The sequence below is a fragment of the Rhinoraja longicauda genome, chromosome 29 (assembly GCF_053455715.1).
Source record: "Rhinoraja longicauda isolate Sanriku21f chromosome 29, sRhiLon1.1, whole genome shotgun sequence".
In the NCBI taxonomy this organism is placed as follows: Eukaryota; Metazoa; Chordata; class Chondrichthyes; order Rajiformes; family Arhynchobatidae; genus Rhinoraja; species Rhinoraja longicauda.
This window is the reverse complement of record NC_135981.1, coordinates 25,416,214-25,434,862: the sequence shown is the minus strand read 5'-3', so window position 1 is coordinate 25,434,862 and position 18,649 is coordinate 25,416,214. Positions and strand designations below refer to the sequence as shown.

Below are 18,649 nucleotides of genomic sequence, written 5' to 3'. Positions count from 1 at the left end.
GGCTCGAAGGGCCGAATGGCCTCCTCCTGCACCTATTGTCTATAATCCAGTCAGTCCGATTCCTACTCATTCCCGCATGCTCCTACACCTTCTCTCCCCGTGTACCTGCTCCAATGCTCTTTAAACAGACCCAATTAACTATTTTTCACCATCTATATAGGCAATGGGTTCCACATGATCACCTCTCTCTGTGTAAAATGTAAGTTGTCCCTTCAAATATCCGCTCGACCTTCCATCCCACTCCCAAATGTTAGTTCCCCATGTTTTAAATCCCACAGAAGATTATAGCCACACTGTCTACTCCTCGTGATCATTTCTGCTGCAATAAAATTTCATCTCAACCTTTTTTTGTTCTGAAGGGGAAAGCCCAGGCCCCTCTAGCTGTCATCAGGATCCTTCATCCTTGGAACTTCTCAAGTACATCTTTACTGCACAATCTCTAGGATCTAATGTGGTGAAGAATGGCAATATTCCGAATGTGATTTAGTTTTCGTTCAGTTTACAGATACAGCACAGAAATAGGCCCTTTGGCCCACCGAGTCTGCTCCGATCACCCCGTACACTAGCACCATCCCACACACTGAGGACAATGTACAATCTTTTATCGAAGACAATTAACCTACAAACCTGTACGTCTTTGGAGTGTGGGAGGAAACCGGAGCACCCGGAGATAACCCACTCGGTCACGGGGAGAACGTACAAACCCCATACAACCAGCACCTGTAGTCAGGAGCAAATCCAGGTCTCTGGTGCTGTAAGGCAACGTCTCTACTGCTGTGCCACCGTGCTGCCCTAATCTAACAATGCATTTATTTATAGAGTCCAGTATTCCTCATGATTTACTATCTATTCTCTTTACTGTTCAGTCAGCTTCAAAGATTCATGCACATATATACCCAGACTCCCACTATTCCCCGGCATCATTCAAACAATTATCATTCATTTTATATTGATTCTCCTAGTTCTGCCAAAATGCATCACTTTATTCTTCTCTGCATTAGATTTCATCTGCCTTTCTTCTGCAGGTTAATCGATTTATTCTGCCAGCGCATGTATGTTTTCTAGAAGTCTCTTACTATCCTATTCAGTATTTACTATGCCTCTTCCACACATTTTGAAAACTTACTCTGCACACACACACACACATGCATACACACACGCGCACACACACGCACACGCACACACACACACACACACACACACACACACACACACACACACACACACACACACACACACACTCACACACACACACATTCAGGTCATTGTCATCCAAATTGGGAGCACTCAACATTGACGCATAGGGAACATCATTATCTGTCGTACTCCAGTCTGAAATTACACCAAGTTACTTCAACTTTCTGCTTTCTGTTTTAAATCCAGTGTCTTTATTCATGTTGTCATCAAATCTTTTATTCCATGGGCATCAATCTTTCTCACCGGCCTTTTGTGCAGGACTTTGTCAAAGCCTCTTGAAGATCCAGTGAAATGCAATCTAGTGCATTCCCTTTTCTATTACCACAACATAAATTTTCAATCCAGTTAGTCAAACAGGATTTGCTTTTAATAAATCCATGCTTTCTCTCCACTCTTAACAAAAGCCTCTTCAAATTTCTATTGTTGTTTCCCCGTTAATTATTGTTCAACAAAGATTCCTCACCAGCATCTTCCCTTAGCAACCTAGGATGCATTCTATCTGGACCAAGTAACTGAGTTTAATTTTTAGTGTCAGAAAATAACTGCAGATGCTGGTACAAATCGAAGGTATTTATTCACAAAATGCTGGAGTAACTCAGCAGGTCAGGCAGCATCTCAGGAAAGAAGGTGACGTTTCGGGTCGAGACCCTTCTTCAGACTGATGTCAGGGGGGCGGGACAAAGTCACAAAATGCTGGAGTAACTTGGTCCCGCCCCCCTGACATCAGTCTGAAGAAGGGTCTCGACTCGAAACGTCACCCATTCCTTCTCTCCTGAGATGCTGCCTGACCTGCTGAGTTACTCCAGCATTTTGTGAGTTTAATTTTTAGTTTAGTTCAGAGATACAGCGAAGAAACAGGCCTTTCGGCACACTGAGCCTGTGCCGACCAGCGATCCCTGCACACTAAGACTATCCTACACACACTCGGGACAATTTACAACTTTACTAAGTCAATTAGCCTACAAACCTGTACGTCTTTGGAGTGTGGGAGGAAACCAGAGCACCCGGAGAAAACCCACGCAGGCCACGGGGAGAACGTACAAACTCCATAGGGACAGCACACATAGTCAGGATCAAACCCGCGTATCTGGCACTGGAAGGCAGCAACTCTACCGCTACGCCACCTTGCCGCCCACCATTAAACTTATATCTTGTTTAAGCATAGCCAGACTTCCATATTACTGCCTCCATTTTAAATTTCATCCAACCCATCATATCTATTTGCTCACAAAATGCTGGAGTAACTCAGCAGGTCAAGCAGCATCTCAGGAGAGAAGGAATGGGTGACGTTTCGGGTCTATACCTTCTTCAGACTCAGGTGACATTTCGGGTCGAGACCCTTCTTCCCTGCTGAGTTACTCCAGCATTTTGTGAATAAATACCTTCGATTTGTACCAGCATCTGCAGTTATTTTCTTATAATATCTATTTGCTTCTCTTCTGCTAAAATTTAGGAAGATCTTTTGTGCTCCATAGTTTAATGCACGGGGTCCTTTGCTATATTTCTTCAGGGTCTTCCATGATTAGGACCTTCCAGTAGTTACCAGAGAAATGCAGTGTTATTAAACCATGTTCTGGACATGTTTTGACATCAATTGCTCAAAAGCCTTTGTGCGTGCTTCTCCCATGAATGTACTCATGCTGCAGTCAGCCAATGTGGTTGGGTGAGGCCTGCTCCTACACTACTTATAGGAGACCGGTCCAACCAGTCTTTGGGTCGAATGTGTGGGTCCACAGGCTGTTTATGATTCCCTCCCAAGTAAATGCCCTGGGGAAAATGTAGAAGAGTAAATGTTATTTTGTTCAGCATTCAACAACAATCATATCATATCATATATATACAGCCGGAAACAGGCCTTTTCGGCCCACCAAGTCCGTGCCGCCCAGTGATCCCCGTACATTAACACGAGGGACAATTTTTACATTTGCCCAGCCAATTAACCTACATACCTGTACGTCTTTGGAGTGTGGGAGGAAACCGAAGATCTCGGAGAAAACCCACGCAGGTCACGGGGAGAACGTACAAACTCCTTACAGTGCAGCACCCGTAGTCAGGATCGAACCTGAGTCTCCGGAGCTGCATTCGCTGTAAAGCAGCAACTCTACCGCTGCGCTACCGACACAAGGTCGGGTGCAGGAATGAAACAACACACTTTTACTCACAGCATGGTTTGCCAGCAATACTTACACAGGAATGGACACATTGTGAAAAATCAATACACAGGTTTCTGGACATCTGTCATGTAAGTGAAACAAACTCTTTAGAAAGGAGATGAGGAGGAATTTATTTCGTCAAAAGGTTGGCGAATCTGTGGAATTCATTGCCACGTCATGAATTCACGGGGAGGCTAAGTCACAGGGAGGCTAAGTCATTGGGTATTTTTAAAGCAGAGATTGACAGATTCTCGATTAGTATGGGTATCAGGGGTTATGCAGAAAAGGCAGGAGAATGGGGTTGAGAGGGAAAGATAGATCAGCCATGATTGAAAGGTGGAGTAGATTAGATGGGCTGAATGGTCCAATTCAGCTTGGATGACTTATGAACATGAATTGATGATGATATCTGTTCCCCTGCAACCCTCCTCTTGGAGCAGGGTGAACCTTTTTTGGTCTTGAGCTGCTCATTTTCGGGCAATCCCAACACAACGAGACCATCATATGGCTGGTCTGGAAGATTAATCGATGTATTTTAAAAATCCCAGTTGATCTTGCATACCTCCATCACCAGTATCAGAAAGAAGAGGGATATGGGCCAAACACAGGCTGTTGGGACTAGTGTAGATGGGACATGTTGGTTGGTGTGGGCAAGTTGGACCGATGGGTCTGTTTCCACACTGTATGACTCTATGACTATAATCTCCTTAGTCCAGTGCAAGAGAAGTTCTTGATCCTTCCCACTTCTTGCTCTCAATTACTTCCACCACATCCCAACCAGATGGAGATGGCATACAAGTAGGGTTGCCGACTTCCTCGCTTCTAAATACGGGACAAGGTGACGTCACCGCCCCGCGCCCCATATGATCTCACCCAGCCAGCAGCCAGGCGCTCCCGCTCCACCAATGGCGGCCGCCCGGGCCGGGAGGCAGGTTGCTAAGCACGTGGCTGCTGGATGGGTGAGACGTCACCCTTTGTCCCTTATTTGGGAGTGAAGAAGTTGGCAACCCTACTAATACGGGACAAGGGCAGACCCGTACGGGACAAACTAATTTAGCCCAAAATACGGGATGTCCCGGCTAGTATGGGACAGTTGGCAACCCTACATACAAGGGAAGAGCTGGAATATTCTGTTAAGATAGAAGAGCTAAATGTCACCTGGTCCTATGTGTCCAAGCTGATGCTCAGTGCCAAGTCCATCAGAACCCCCTTCACGATGGCCTCAGCCAGACTGGAACTTTTCACCATCTTTTGACTGATTGAAAGACAAAGCATGGAACAGGCCCTTTGGCCCCTCAAGTCAGTGCTGACCATCAATCACTCACTAACACCAGTTTTAGCTTAGTTCAGTATCAAGATACAGCGTGGAAACAGGCCCCTCGGCCCACTGGGTCCGCACCGACCTGTGATCCCCACACACTAACACTATCCTACACACACTAGGGACAATTTTTACATTTACCAAGCTAATTTACCTACATACCTGTACGACTTTGGAGTGTGGGAGGAAACCGAAGATCTCAGAGAAAACCCACGTGGTCACGGGGAGAACGTACAAACTCTGTACAGACAGCACCCCTAGTCGGGATCAAACTCAGGTCTCTGGCGCTGTAAGGCAGCAACTCTACTGCTGCACCATCTGCTGCAATATGTTCTGTGTTCTATGTTATCCCACTTTCCCATCCATTCCCTGCACGCTAGGGAGTATTTGACTTACAAACCCGCATGCCTTTGGAATGTGGGAGAAAACCGGAGCAGCCGGTGGAGACCCACGCGGTCCGAGAGAAAACGTGCAAGCTCCACACAGTCAGAAACGGAGGTCAGGATTGAACCTGGTGCTGTGAGGCAGCAGCCCTTCCAAATAGGCCAGTGCATTGTTTCTGGAGTGGTGGGCGACAGGCACATCTTCAAGAGCAAACAGTTGCCTTTGTTGCCCAGTGTGTTATGGGTGGCGGCAGCGTATGAATTCCAATGTGTTGGGACATTGATTAAAACGGTGCATTAAAGTTCTGAGGTAAATTCTTTAGTGCATACTCATGGCCAAAATTGTCCAGTCTGCAGAGCAAAATGTTATCATGCCATAAAATAAAGAGACTATATCTTTTAAGTGCATATAATGTCTATTTTCCCTTTCAGTACACAACCCAATGAAGGAAAGAGGATAAGTGAAATCACAATTGCTATTCTCTATGTGCAGCTCTAGAGTGAATTAAGTGTTGATCATTGGTGAAAGAAAAGATAAATTACTTGTGTCACCCGAACTACTTGTCTTGTCAAGAGAGTCAGGAGTCTTTAATTGTCTTATGTACTGAAAGCAGAACAATTAAATTCTTACTTGCAGCAGCATAACAGGTCTGTAAACAAAGTACTTATCGATAACATCATAAACAAAAAAAAGTTCAATAAATTAAAAAAAACCAATATTAGTGCAAAAAAAGCCCCAAGTCCCTTGTGCAACCAAGACTGTTCATAGTTCAGTTGGTGTTTGTAACGCTCAAGAGCCTGATGGTTGTTGGGAAGAAGCTGTTCCTGAACCTGGAGGTCAGTTTTCAGACTCCGATACCTTCTCCATGTTGGTAGCATGACCAGGGTGGTGTGGGTACTTGATGATGCTGGCTGTCTTTTTGAGCCATAATATTGATTATTATCAAAACCTATCGTCAACAAGAATCAGATCTTCTTGAGCAAAATTCAACCACACCAAGATATAGAAGAGTGTAGACCTAATGCAGATAAGTGTGATGATTGTAGTTGAATACAATGGTCAGCTTAGACATGGTGGGCCAAAGGGCCTGTTTCCATGTTGCATGGAATTTAATATAAATTGATCAATAGGACTTTTCCAAAAGCAGAAGCCAAGTTTATATTGCCTGGGTGGTGTGGGTCCTTGATGATGCTGGCTTAGTATTTTTGGTTTAGAGATGGAGCATGGAAGCAGGCCCTTCAGCCCATCGAGTCCGCACCGACCAGCGATCTCTGCACATTAACACTACCTGACACACACTCAGGACAATTTTTTAAAACATTTACACCAAGCCAATTAACCTACAAACATGTATGTCTTTGGCGCGTCGAAGGAAACAGAAGGTACCGGAGAAAACCCACGCAGGTCATGGGGAGAACGTGGAAACTCCATATAGACAGCACCCGTAGTCAGGATCAAACCGGGTCTCTGGTGCTGTGAGGCAGCAGCTGTACCACCATGCAACTGTGCCTCCCTTGTCATATAATCTTGACTGAGGACAAAAGAGATTTACTGTATCCCTCTGTTCATCGGCAGTTTCTTAAGTTTGAGGATGATTTACTTGCAGCATGCTGTAGGGTCTGAAGTGACTGAGCAGGCCCAGTTTAGACGCATGTACGGACGTGGTCATGGGTGGGGTGGGAGGTGCTTGAGTGGGCAGGCTGGAGAGTAAAGGGGAAGATACAGAGTGCATAATATAGTTCTCAGCATCATAGTGCATCTGTTCCATAGACAAAGACATAGATACAGTGGTTGATGCTACTCCCTGCAATTTTCGTGAAGTTGGTACATGGTGAAGATCATGCCCAAAGTCATGCACAAGATCCTCAGTATGACTTTGGCAATGTTTCTTTGCCTCTCTGGGAGGCAGCAGTGAAGAAGACCCGGGGGAAGACTTACCCTGGGGTAGAGCACAGAGTGACCTCTCTGTAGTTCCTGCAATCTGTGTCATCTGCTTTCTTGAACACGACCATGATTATGGTTTAGTTTTGTTTAGATTCGTTTATTGTCACGTGTACCGAGGTACAATGAAAAGCTTTTGTTGTGTGCTAACCAGTCAGCGGAAAGACAATCCATGAATACAATCGAGCCATTCACAGTGTACAGATACACGATAAAAGGAATAATGCTTAGTGCAAGACAAAGCCAGGAAAGCCCAATCAAAGATAATCTAAGGGTCTCGAATGAGGGAGATAATAGTTCAGGTTTGCTCTCCAGTTGTTGGCAGGATGGTTCAGAAGCCTGATAACGGCTGGGAAGAAACTGTCTCTGAATACGGAGGTGTATGTTTTCTTCGAAACATTTTGCTCGCTGGGACAGGAGAGAAGAGGGGGTGGCCAGGGTACGACTCATTCTTGATTATGCTTGTGGCCTTGCTGAGGCAGAGTGAGGTATAAGTGGTGTCAATGGATGGGAGGCTGGTTTGTGTGATGGTCTGGGCTGCATCCACAATTCTCTGCAATTTCTTGCTGGAGCTATTCCTAAACCATGCTGTGATGCATCCCTATAAAATGCGTTGTACAGTGCATCTGTAGAAGTTGGTGAGAGTGGTTGTGGACATGCCGAACCTACTTAAGCCTTCTATGGTCTGAAACGTCTCGGTACCATTCTAGATGAGGGAGTTGAAGCTGAGAATTCAACTTGCCATTTCACCCACCAAACGTTATAACTTCACCAAGGATACCATCTGCTCAAGAAATGTTGGCACTTTTCAGTGGGTGTTTGTAACCATTTCAGTCCTTTGTTGGTCTGGGGTTTGAGTGAGCTCAGACTGGAAACATGTTCTGGGATTTTTTTTAGATTTAGAGATACAGCGCAGAAACAGGCCCTTCGGCCCACCGGGTCCGCGCCGCCCAGCGATCCCCGCACACTAATACTATCCTACACCCACTAGGGACATTTTCTTTTTTTTTTACATTTGCCCAGCCAGTTAAACTACATACCTGTACGTCTTTGGAGTATGGGAGGAAACCAAAGATCTCGGAGATACCCCACGCAGGTCACGAGGAGAACGTACAAACTCCGTAGAGACGGCGCCCGTGGTCAGGATCGAACCTGAGTCACCGGCGCTGCATTCGTTGTAAGGCAGCAACTCTACCGCTGCGCCACCGCGCCGCCCTGTATGCAAGAATGTGGTTGTCAAAGACACTTCGTTGACAAATTCTTTGCATGACACATGATTTAATTGGCACATTCCTGCTTGATTATATGCAGAAGAGCTATACAATGGCCAGCAAACAACAAGCTGTCTTGGACCTCCTCCATTGTCAGAGTGAAGCCAAACCGCAAATAGGAGGAACAGCATCTCACATTTTGCTTGGGCAGCTTACAACCCAGCGGTATGAATATTGATTTCTCTAACTTCAAGTAACCCTTGCTTCTCCTCCCTATACGTCCCTCCCCCATCCTAGTCATCGTTTCACTGTCGTCCCACCGAGTTTCACTGTATCCACTCGTTATCATCTTTCCCACAGTCAACAATGAACATTGTGGGCTCCACCTCTCCTTGATCATCATTGCTGGCTTTGATCCGTCTTTTCGCATCTCTTTCATTCAGTTCTTCCATGTACCTCTTGGGTAGACACAAAATGCTGGAGTAACTCAGCGGGACGGGCAGCATCTCTGGAGAGAAGGAATGGGTGAGGTTTCGGGTCGAGACCCTTCTTCAGACTGATCTCTTGGTTCCCTCTCCCCTGACTCTCAGTCTTAAGAAGGGACTCGACCCGAAACGTCACCAATTCCTTTTTTCCAGAAATGCTGCCTGACCCGCTGACAATAGACAATAGACATTAGGTGCAGGAAGAGGCCATTCGGCCCTTCGAGCCAGCACCGCCATTCAATGTGATTATGGCTGATCATTCTCAATCAGTACCCCATTCCTGCCTTCTCCCCACACCCCCTGACTCCGCTATCCTTAAGAGCTCTATCTAGCTCTCTCTTGAATGCATTCAGAGAATTGGCCTCCACTACCTTCTGAGGCAGAGAATTCCACAGATTCACAACTCTCTGACTGAAAAGGTTTTTCCTCATCTCAGTTATAAATGGCCTACCCCTTATTCTTAAACTGTGATCCCTTGTTCTGGACCAACATTGGGAACATGTTTCCCCGCCCCTAACGTGTCCAACCCCTTAATAATCTTATACGTTTCGATAAGATCTCCTCTCATCCTTCTAAATTCCAGCCTAGTCGCTCCAGTCTTTCAACATATGACAGTCCCGCCACTGTATTCTGAGTTACTGTATTTTGTGTCTACCTAGCTGGAGGCACTCTATTAGTCTTGCAGCATCGGTGGAAGTGAGGGGTCGACATTCCTGTCTTTCAGGTCGACATCCTGCTGAGGGATCGACTCACCACGTTGCCTCCACGGATGCTGCTTGACTCGCTGAGTTTCTCCAGCAGTTTGTTTCTTGCTCTGCATTCCAGCATCCACGGGATGTTGTCGGCCTGTAAAACAACCAGCATGCAAGGCAATAAAGTCTGACTCCTGAACAGTGCACTGTCCCTGCAGAACATTGACCGCAGAAACCTGGATTCCACTGATACTGTAACAATTTCCTCAATCTCCACATGGTTGTATTTCAGACATGGGCCATTAACGTTTAAACAGCTCCTCACACACTTCCCAACAATCCACCAGAGGACTGCACTCTTTCCTACTGAAACTAATGAGAACATTTATTTCATTGTAATAGGATCAGCACCAAAATCCTGCAGGATCCATGTTCCATTGAAACTCCAAACTGGAAACCTCGTCAAGTTTCACCATATTCTAGTCCCTTCATTATTCAGTTTCAATAGGAAATAATCCATAAATGACAATCATGGACTTGCCTCATGATGGGGCATTATTTTTGCCACCTGTTGTGCATCTGACACGGTTCCGCACAGGTCAGACATGAGCACTGGGCTGCTCCAAACATGATGTTTGCTGAAAGACCAGCCTTGTTTGCATGAGTGAAACTCCCCAAAGGTTTGCACCCGTCTGGCTGGGCCAGGCTTTGTGTACAGATTCAGGCATGCCCACCACTGAAGCCTGCCTCAGTAGGCCTGCTGCCCTCACGGCGCCAGAGACCCGGTTCAATCCTGACCTTGGGCGTGTTCTGTGTGGAGCTTGCAAGGTCTCCCTGTGTCCCTGCGCGTTTCCCCAAGGTGCTCTCCTTTCCTCCCGCATCACAAAGACATGTGGGTTTGTAAATTAATTGGCCTTTGGGCACAGCGGTAGAGTTGCTGCCTTACAGCGCCAGAGACCCAGGTTCGATCCTGACCACGGGTGCTGTCTGTACAGACTTTACACGTTCTCCCCATGACTGTGTGGGTTTTCTCCGGGTGCTCCAATTTCCACCCTCACTTCAAAGACGTACAGGTAATTAGCTAAAGATGGTAAATTGTCCATAGTGTGCAGGGTAGTGCTAGTGTCATTGGTCAGCATGGATTTGGTGGGCCGAAGGGCCTGTTTCCACCCTGTATCTCTAAGCTAAACTAATTTCACTGAAAGTTGAATTTTTGCAAGAATGGCCAGTTGGATGTTATAGTGAACAATTAGGTTTGCATGTTGGTTCATTGAAAACAGGTGATCCTCTGTAAAACATTTACTGCTCACGAGTCATTTACTCGGACTGAATCTCCATTAACCCATCAATACAGTCTCTCCTGCTGTTACCGGCTCCTCTGAATTGTTCCCTCAGTGACCGTTAACCAGGAGGCTGACTTGCTATGTTGAAGAAATCAATAATGTTAACTTCATATTGAACTAGATGCTAAAATGTTGCTGCAGCCTTTGACAGTTTAAGCAAAACACTCTAGGAATGTGATATTTATGCAAGGCCTTGCCATGCAGTAGTTCCTCTTAAAAGAAAACAAAGTGTTGGAGTAACTCAGCGTGCCAGGCATGCAACATCTCCGGAGAACATGGAGTGGTGACATTTTGGGTTGGCACCCTTCTGAGTCTGAGGACTGGTCCCAACCCGAAACATCACCTATGCATGTTCTCCAGCGATGCTGCCTGGCCCACTGAATTACTCCAGCACATGGTGTCCTTTTAGGTGAACCAGCATCTGCAGTTCCTTGTTTCTACAAGTAGTTGTTCTTGTTTGATACTGAAGTGCCAAACATTTTAACTTGTTTTCTGAATGCAACCTGTTCTCTGGTCTGTGCAGATTCATTTCTGGATGTAGACACAAAATGCTGGAGTAACTCAGTCTGAAGAAGGGTCTCGACCCGAAGCATCACCCATTCCTTCTCTCCCGAGAAGCTGCCTGACCCATTGAGTTGCTCCAGCATTTTGTGTCTACATTCGATTTAAACCAGCATCTGCAGTTTTTTTTCCTTCATTTTTGGATGGTTCTTTGTGATCTAGCTGTTGCATTTTTTCACCGTCCTCTCAAACCAGGTCATAAGTGATAGGAGTAGAATGAGGCCACTCGGCCCATCAAGTCTACTCCGCCATTCAATCATGACTGATCTATCTTTCCCTCCTAGCACCATTCTCCTGCCTTCTCCCCAAAATCTCTGACACCCATACTACTCAAGCATCTATCTATCTCTGCCTTAAGTATATCACTGACTTTGCCATCAAAGCCGTCTGTGGCAAAGAATTCCACAGATTCACCACCCTCTGACTAAAGAAATTCCTCCTCATCTTCCTAAAAGAACGTCCTTTAATTCTGACGCTATATCCTCTAGTCCTAGACTCTCCCACTAGTGGAAACATCCTCTCCACGTCCACTCTATCCAAGCCTTTCACTATTCTATATGTTTCAATGAGGTCCCCCCTCATTCTTCTAATCTCCAACGAATATAGGCCCAGTGTTGTCAAACGCTCATCATACGTTAACCTACTCATCCCTGGGATCATTCTTGTAAACCTCCTCTGGACCCTCTCCAGAGCCAACACATCCTTCCTCAGATATGGTGCCCAAAATTGCTCACAATATCCCAAATGTGGCCTGACCAGTGCCATATAGAGCCTCAGCATTAGATCCCTGCTTTTGCAGACAAGCCCTCTCGAAATAAATGCGTTTGCTTACTTTACTACTGATTCGACTTGCACATTAACCTTTTGGGAATCCTGCACCAGCAGTCCCAAGTCCTTTTGCACCTCCAATTTCTGGATTCTCTCCCCATTTTGAAAATAATCTACGCCTTTATTCCTACTACCAAAATGCACGACTCCACACTTTGCTACGCTTGTCAAGCAACTCTGCTTCGTTATATAATTAGTGGAAGGGCCTAGCGAGTTTGGGCTTGCTCAGAGCCAGCTTCTAATTTCAAGGCAATAAGTAATCTTGGAATCTATGATTCAGATGTATTCTCAAGCTCTGCCTAACACAAAGCAAACAGGTTTGTATTCAGCTGCAAATTTGAACTTAGTTGCCAACTACCACAATGTTGCAGATATAAAAAGGGTGCCTTTTAATTTTTATCACAATTAACGTAGTAGCTAACGATAATAAATCAGGCCAAACATTATAATTTTTACCTTTAAATGTGGCTTGCCTTTGTAGACCCTCTCGATGTGAACTACCTTTTGATGATTTCTGTTTTTAGATTTTAGTTCAGTTTATTGTCACGTGTACCGAGGTGACAAAAAGCTTTTGTTGCATGCTATCCAATCAGTGGAAAGACTATACATGATTACCATCAAGTGTACATCCACAGTGTACAGATACAGGATAAAGGGAATAATGTTAAGGTCCAGTGAAGTCCAATTAAAGATGGTCCCAGGGACTCCAATGAGTTCAGAATTACTCTCTAGTTGGTGATAGGATAGCTCAGTCTAACAACTGGGAAGAAACTAACCCTGAACCTGGAGGTGTGCGTTTTCACACTTCTGTAGCTCTTGCCTGATGGGAGAGGGGAGGAGAGGGAGAGTCCGGGATGATTCTCGCCCTTGATTATATTGCTGGCCTTGCCGAGGAAGCAGGAAGTGTAGATGAAGTCCATGGAAGGTTGGTTTGCGTGATGGTCTGGGCTGCGTCCACTGTTTTGGACAATAAACAATAGACAATAGGCAATCGGTGCAGGAGTAGGCCATTCGGCCCTTCGAGCCAGCACCGCCATTCACCATGATCATGGCTGATCATCCACAATCAGTACCCTGTTCGTGCGTTCTGCCCATATCCCTTGACTCCGCTATCATTAAGAGCTCTATCTAACTCTCTCTTGAAAGCATCCAGGGAATTGGTCTCCATTGCCTTCTGAGGCAGAGAATTCCACAGATTCACAACTCTCTGAGTGAAAAAGTTTTTCCTCATCTCAGTTCTAAATGGCCTACTCCTTATTCTTAAACTATGGCCCCTTGTTCTGGACTCCCCCAACATTGGGAACATGTTTCCTGCCTCTAACGTGTCCAACCCCTTAATAATCTTATACGTTTCGATAAGATCTCCTCTCATCCTTCTAAATTCCAGTGTATACAAGCCTAGTTGCTCCAGTTTTTCAACATATGATAGTCCCGCCATTCCGGGAATTAACCTAGTAAACCTAAGCTGCACGCCCTCAATAGCAAGAATATCCTTCCTCAAATTTGGAGACCAAAACTGCACACAGTACTCCAGGTGCGGTCTCACTAGGGCCCTGTACAACTGCAGAAGGACCTCTTTGCTCCTATACTCAACTCCTCTTGTTATGAAGGCCAACATTCCATTGGCTTTCTTCACTGCCTGCTGTACCTGCATGCTTCCTTTCAGTGACTGATGCACGAGGACACCCAGATCTCGTTGTACGTCCCCTGCATCGCATGCAGCAGAACTAAAACACAAAGCTTAATAGAAAGTGTCTGAAGAAGGGTCTCGACCCGAAACATCACCCATTCCTTCTCTCCGGAGATGCTGCCTGACCTGCTGAGTTACTCCAGCAATTGAAAGGATAGTTTTGAAGCCAAAGACGTTATTTCAAAGCCTGCCAGCTTCAATCATTCCTGCCCCAAGTTCTGGCTTGCGGATATTCATGCTGCTTCACCAGCCGAGCAGTATTGATCCTTAAGCAAAGTCCACAAGGTCACTGCAGCCTCCTCCTTCCATCTTTGTTGATCGTGAGGTAGCTTCAGATCACCAGCATCAAACGTAGCCTTCTTCTCTGCCACGTCTTGTATCTGGCGCGAGATTTTCTGCAAGACCAATGTTTCCTTCCTGAGTCTTAAAATCAAAATGAAGCTATGGTTCTTTCGCAGCACTCATAACTGAAAAAAAGTGTCTCAATGTCATTTTTTGTTCTAGTGGAATTTCTGATAGGATTTCTGAAGTGCTTACAATGAGATTTGACAAAAATGTAGAGGGATTGCGTACACCAGTTATCTAAATATTTCAAAGAAGATCGCATTGCATATAAGAAATAATTCTGGTCACCTGACTAACAGTCTGAAGAAGGGTCCTGAGCCGAAACGTCACCTATCCATGCCTTCCAGAGACGTTGCCTGTCCCGCTGAGTTACTCCAGCACTTTGTGTTCAACGCAAGATTCCAACATCTGCAGTTCCTTGGGTCCACCTGATTTTGAGGTCAGGTCATAATTACATGCTGCGCTCATAACATGTACTCAATTTCGGCTGCACTGTGATTTTCTATTCAAATTCCTCGTGGAATCCTGATCACCACGGCTAAGTTCACTTGCCTTCAGGTACCACTTCTACATCAAAGGTTGACCTGCCCCGTTCAGATCTTGAACTGTCAGAGTTGCGTTTCTGGACTTCTGATTTCTCTCAAAGAGTGATTTTAAGTTGTTTTTTTTTAGCCTTTGTTAGGGCAACACTTGAATGTCCACTAACAACAACTACACAGTGGACCAAGACAATGAGAAAAAACAGGTGAAAAAACCTTGAAATCCTCAAAGTAACTTGGGCGCACAAACACTTAGTGTTTGCCTGAAATCACTCTCTCTGTTATTTTATTGATCTGCACTTTATCTACAGCTGTAATATTATCTGCTGCATTCTCTTTATTCTCACTTTTGCACTAACATGTATGGGATAATTTACCTGCATAGCAAGCAAAACAATGTTTTTCACTTTATCTTGGTACATGTGGCAATAATAAACTAATACCAATTTTACAAAGGTCGTGAATGCATTGACAGTTAGTGTGGTGATGCTGCCATTACCTATGAGGGGAGCAGACTCGATGGGCCGAATGGACTGATTCGGCTTTTCTTCTTTGCCCTCCTTGACTCTGAAAAAGGGTGCCGACCCTAAATGTCACCTTTCCATGTTGCCCAGAGATGCCTGACCCGCTGAGTTACCCCAGAATTTTGTGTTTCTTTTTGTAAACCATCATCTCCATGATGGTGTCATCATTACCACTAACCTCTTGTTCCAGAATTATTTATGTACACAGGTTCTGAGACTGATTGATTAATAAAAGTGAAAATGGTTTAAAAGTCACAGAAAGGTATGATTTAAAAGGATGACTCTTGTTTCTAGATTCTCCCTCAAAAGGGGACAAACCCAGCTGTCATGCAGGTATTCAAATTCACATTTCTGGATCTGTTGACCCAGCCTCTAGACGATTGTTAATAATGTAACTGTTAAGTAACTGCCACATTATATTGGTGCAGCCATAACCCTCTGATTTCTATTGTTTCTGCTCATTTGCCTCAAGTACAAGCCACATTGAGAAGAACAGTGGTCATAGTTTTGACCTCTGGGGTAACCACTCTACAGTCCTCTCCACACCAGGAATAGTGAAAGGCCTGGATATCGTGGATAGGGAGAGGATGTTTCCATTAGTCGGGGAGTCTAGAACCAGAGGTCATAGCCTCAGAATTAAAGGACGTACCTTTAGGAAGGAGATGAGGAGGCATTTCTTTAGTCAGCGGGTGGTGAATCTGTGGAATTAATTGCCACAGACGGTTGTGGGTGCCAAGTCAATGTATATTTTTAAGGCAGAGATAGATAGATTCATGATTAGTACGGGTGTCAGGGGTTACGGGGAGAAGGCAGGAGAATGGGGTTAGGAGAGAGAGAGATAGATCAGCAATGATTGAATGGTGTAGTAGACTTGATGGACCGAATGGCCTACTTCTGCTCCGATCACTTATGAACCTATTAACTTACGAGACAACTATTCCCCACACTCCCTGCTTCCGTGGTTACCTCCATTTTGTTGAGGGATTGTCCATGCTTACATTTGAACTGCTGTGCTTGTTGTTGGTCAAACAAAAACTCCTCTGATGACAGGAAAAGCTTGGACTGGGGACAGAATAAATCGCTTCAACACAATATCAACCTCTTTACCAACTCAGACTTTTCCAAGGGCTTTACATTTTCTCTCTTTATTTCTTCCAAACGTACCCCCTATGTTTGCACCCTTTGTTTTGGGCAAGAGTTTGCAACTGTCTTTATCCAGTCCTCTGGCTCTTCCCTGTAATGAGGGATGTTTCCTCTCTGACCCCAGTGACCTGTGTACTTTAATCATAGCCAGGTTCTCCAGTATCTTCTGCATATCACATTTCACTCTCTATTATCTCCATGTCCTGCAGTTCCTGTGAGATTTTAGCAGCATGCTCTTCTTTGACAATCACTGATACAAAGTACTCATTCAATATTCTCGTTCTGCTTCCCGTCTCCATCCATTGATCTACTTCTTTCCCCACAGTCAGCCTGCCCTCCCTCCTGCTCACTGCCAACCATTTATATAAACGTGAACTTTGTTAATGCTGTTTACCTGCCGATGCGGTCACATTGCTTTCTGACATGATCCGAATCTGCATTTTACAATTGGCCAGTTTTCAGCAATAAACAGACAAGGGGAAATTGTATGAGAATGAATCTTCTGGCTTTTATTGAGCAGGGCATGAGATTGTAGTGCACCACAGAGCTGGGAAGTACTCCCCACCAGAAAGGACCAAGCAGCTGCCTTATCGTTAAGTGCTTAATTGGGTCCCAAAAGTATCACCAGCGAATCCACGTTCATTCCTTAAAATCCCACTTTGCTTCCACCCCCAACCCCCCTCTCCAGAGCATCTCAATAACTCAAAAGAAACAGCTGCTGGCAAATGTTTATTGAAATGCACTTATTTTCAAATCTGTCCACATGTTGTCAAATGGAACTCCTTTTACTTTAATGGTATTCCCATCTGGCCATCACAGTTCATCGCCGATCAGGAAACCTAACTCAATGTTTATTAAAAGAGAACAATTTATCCTACATGGGGGAGGCTAAATTACTAAATTGGGAACTAACCTTTCTGAAACCCTTTAACATCTAATATGGAAGGGTCCCGACCTTAAACATCACCTATCCATGTTCTCCAGAGATGCTGCCTGACCGGCTGAGTTACTCCAGCACTTTGTGTCTTTTTTTGTAAACCAGCTTCTGCAATTCCTTGTGTCGACATGGAATCTTTAATTTATTAATTAGTTCATCTTTTAAACTTTTATAATGTAAATGATCGTGTACAGGCATCACCAGCGAGTGAAAGGGACTAACCAATAATTTGGTAATTATTGAGGATGTGTTACAGCAAATTAGATTTATATGCTTTCTCCTCTTTACAGTGAGGGAAATATAAAATATTTAAACTGAGACTTAGTTTAGTTTAGTTTAGAGATACAGCGTGGAAACAGGCCCTTCAGCCCACCGAGTGCGATCCCCGCACACTAACACTGTCCTACACACGCTTGGGACAATTTACACTTGTACCAAGCCAATTAACCTACAAACCTGTACGCCTTTGGAGTGTGGGAGGAAACCGAAGATCTCGAAGAAAGCCCACGCGGTCATGGGGAGACTTCAGGCCAATACAAAGGGTATTTAGTAAAGATGGCATTCATTGCAAACAACATTTGATGAAACGACATGACAAAATAATCTGCAGGAGAATATGCTAACTTTATCACATTATTATCTCTGGGTCATGATTTTACTCATCCCTTACCCTCATCAACATGAGTGAGTGCATGTAATATGTTCTTTTAGCGTTGGAGCAGGTTTGCAGAGTAATGACATGTGCTGCTCAAGAGATCTGTAACCTGTGTGACATTCCCCACCATTAAATGAGCAGATCCCAAATTTTGAAGGCCGATTTGGGGGAAAAAAACATATTAGGTTAAAAAAAAAGGACACAAAACGCTGGAGTAAACTCCACAGGTCAGGCAGCATCTCTGTAGAACATGGATAGTTTCAGACTGAAGAAGGGTCCCAACCCAAAACGTTACCTACCCATGTTCTTCAGCGAAGCTGCCTGACCCGCCAAGTTCCTCCTGCACTTTGTGTCCTTCTGTGTAAACCAGCATCTGCAATTCCTTATTTCCACTATTTAATATCAGGTTACCTCATAGTGGACTAAAGATCAGGCTAACCTCTGACTTGAAGAGTCATAAACTCTCCTACCAGGCAACATTACAGATAATTTTATTTGCTGACCGCTTGTCAGTATAATCAGTGAAATATTTTTGTATAAAATACAAATAAAAATTGTCATATGCCAGGCAAGATATTAATAGAGCATTGATAACCAAATGGTTATTATCTTTACACAATATCTAAGTTGAAAGATTATCAGATATTAATTGACCAAAGGTTCATTGTTTTCGACCTGATACTTGCAAATTGTGAAGATT

The 18,649-nt window shown here is 44.6% G+C and overlaps 1 protein-coding gene across 1 annotated transcript in view; it reads left to right on the top strand.

Annotated features, from left to right (window-relative positions):
• Positions 1–18,649, top strand: part of LOC144607684 (tumor necrosis factor receptor superfamily member 16-like) — a 133,660-nt gene that overhangs the window by 56,713 nt on the left and 58,298 nt on the right. The window lies entirely within an intron of this gene.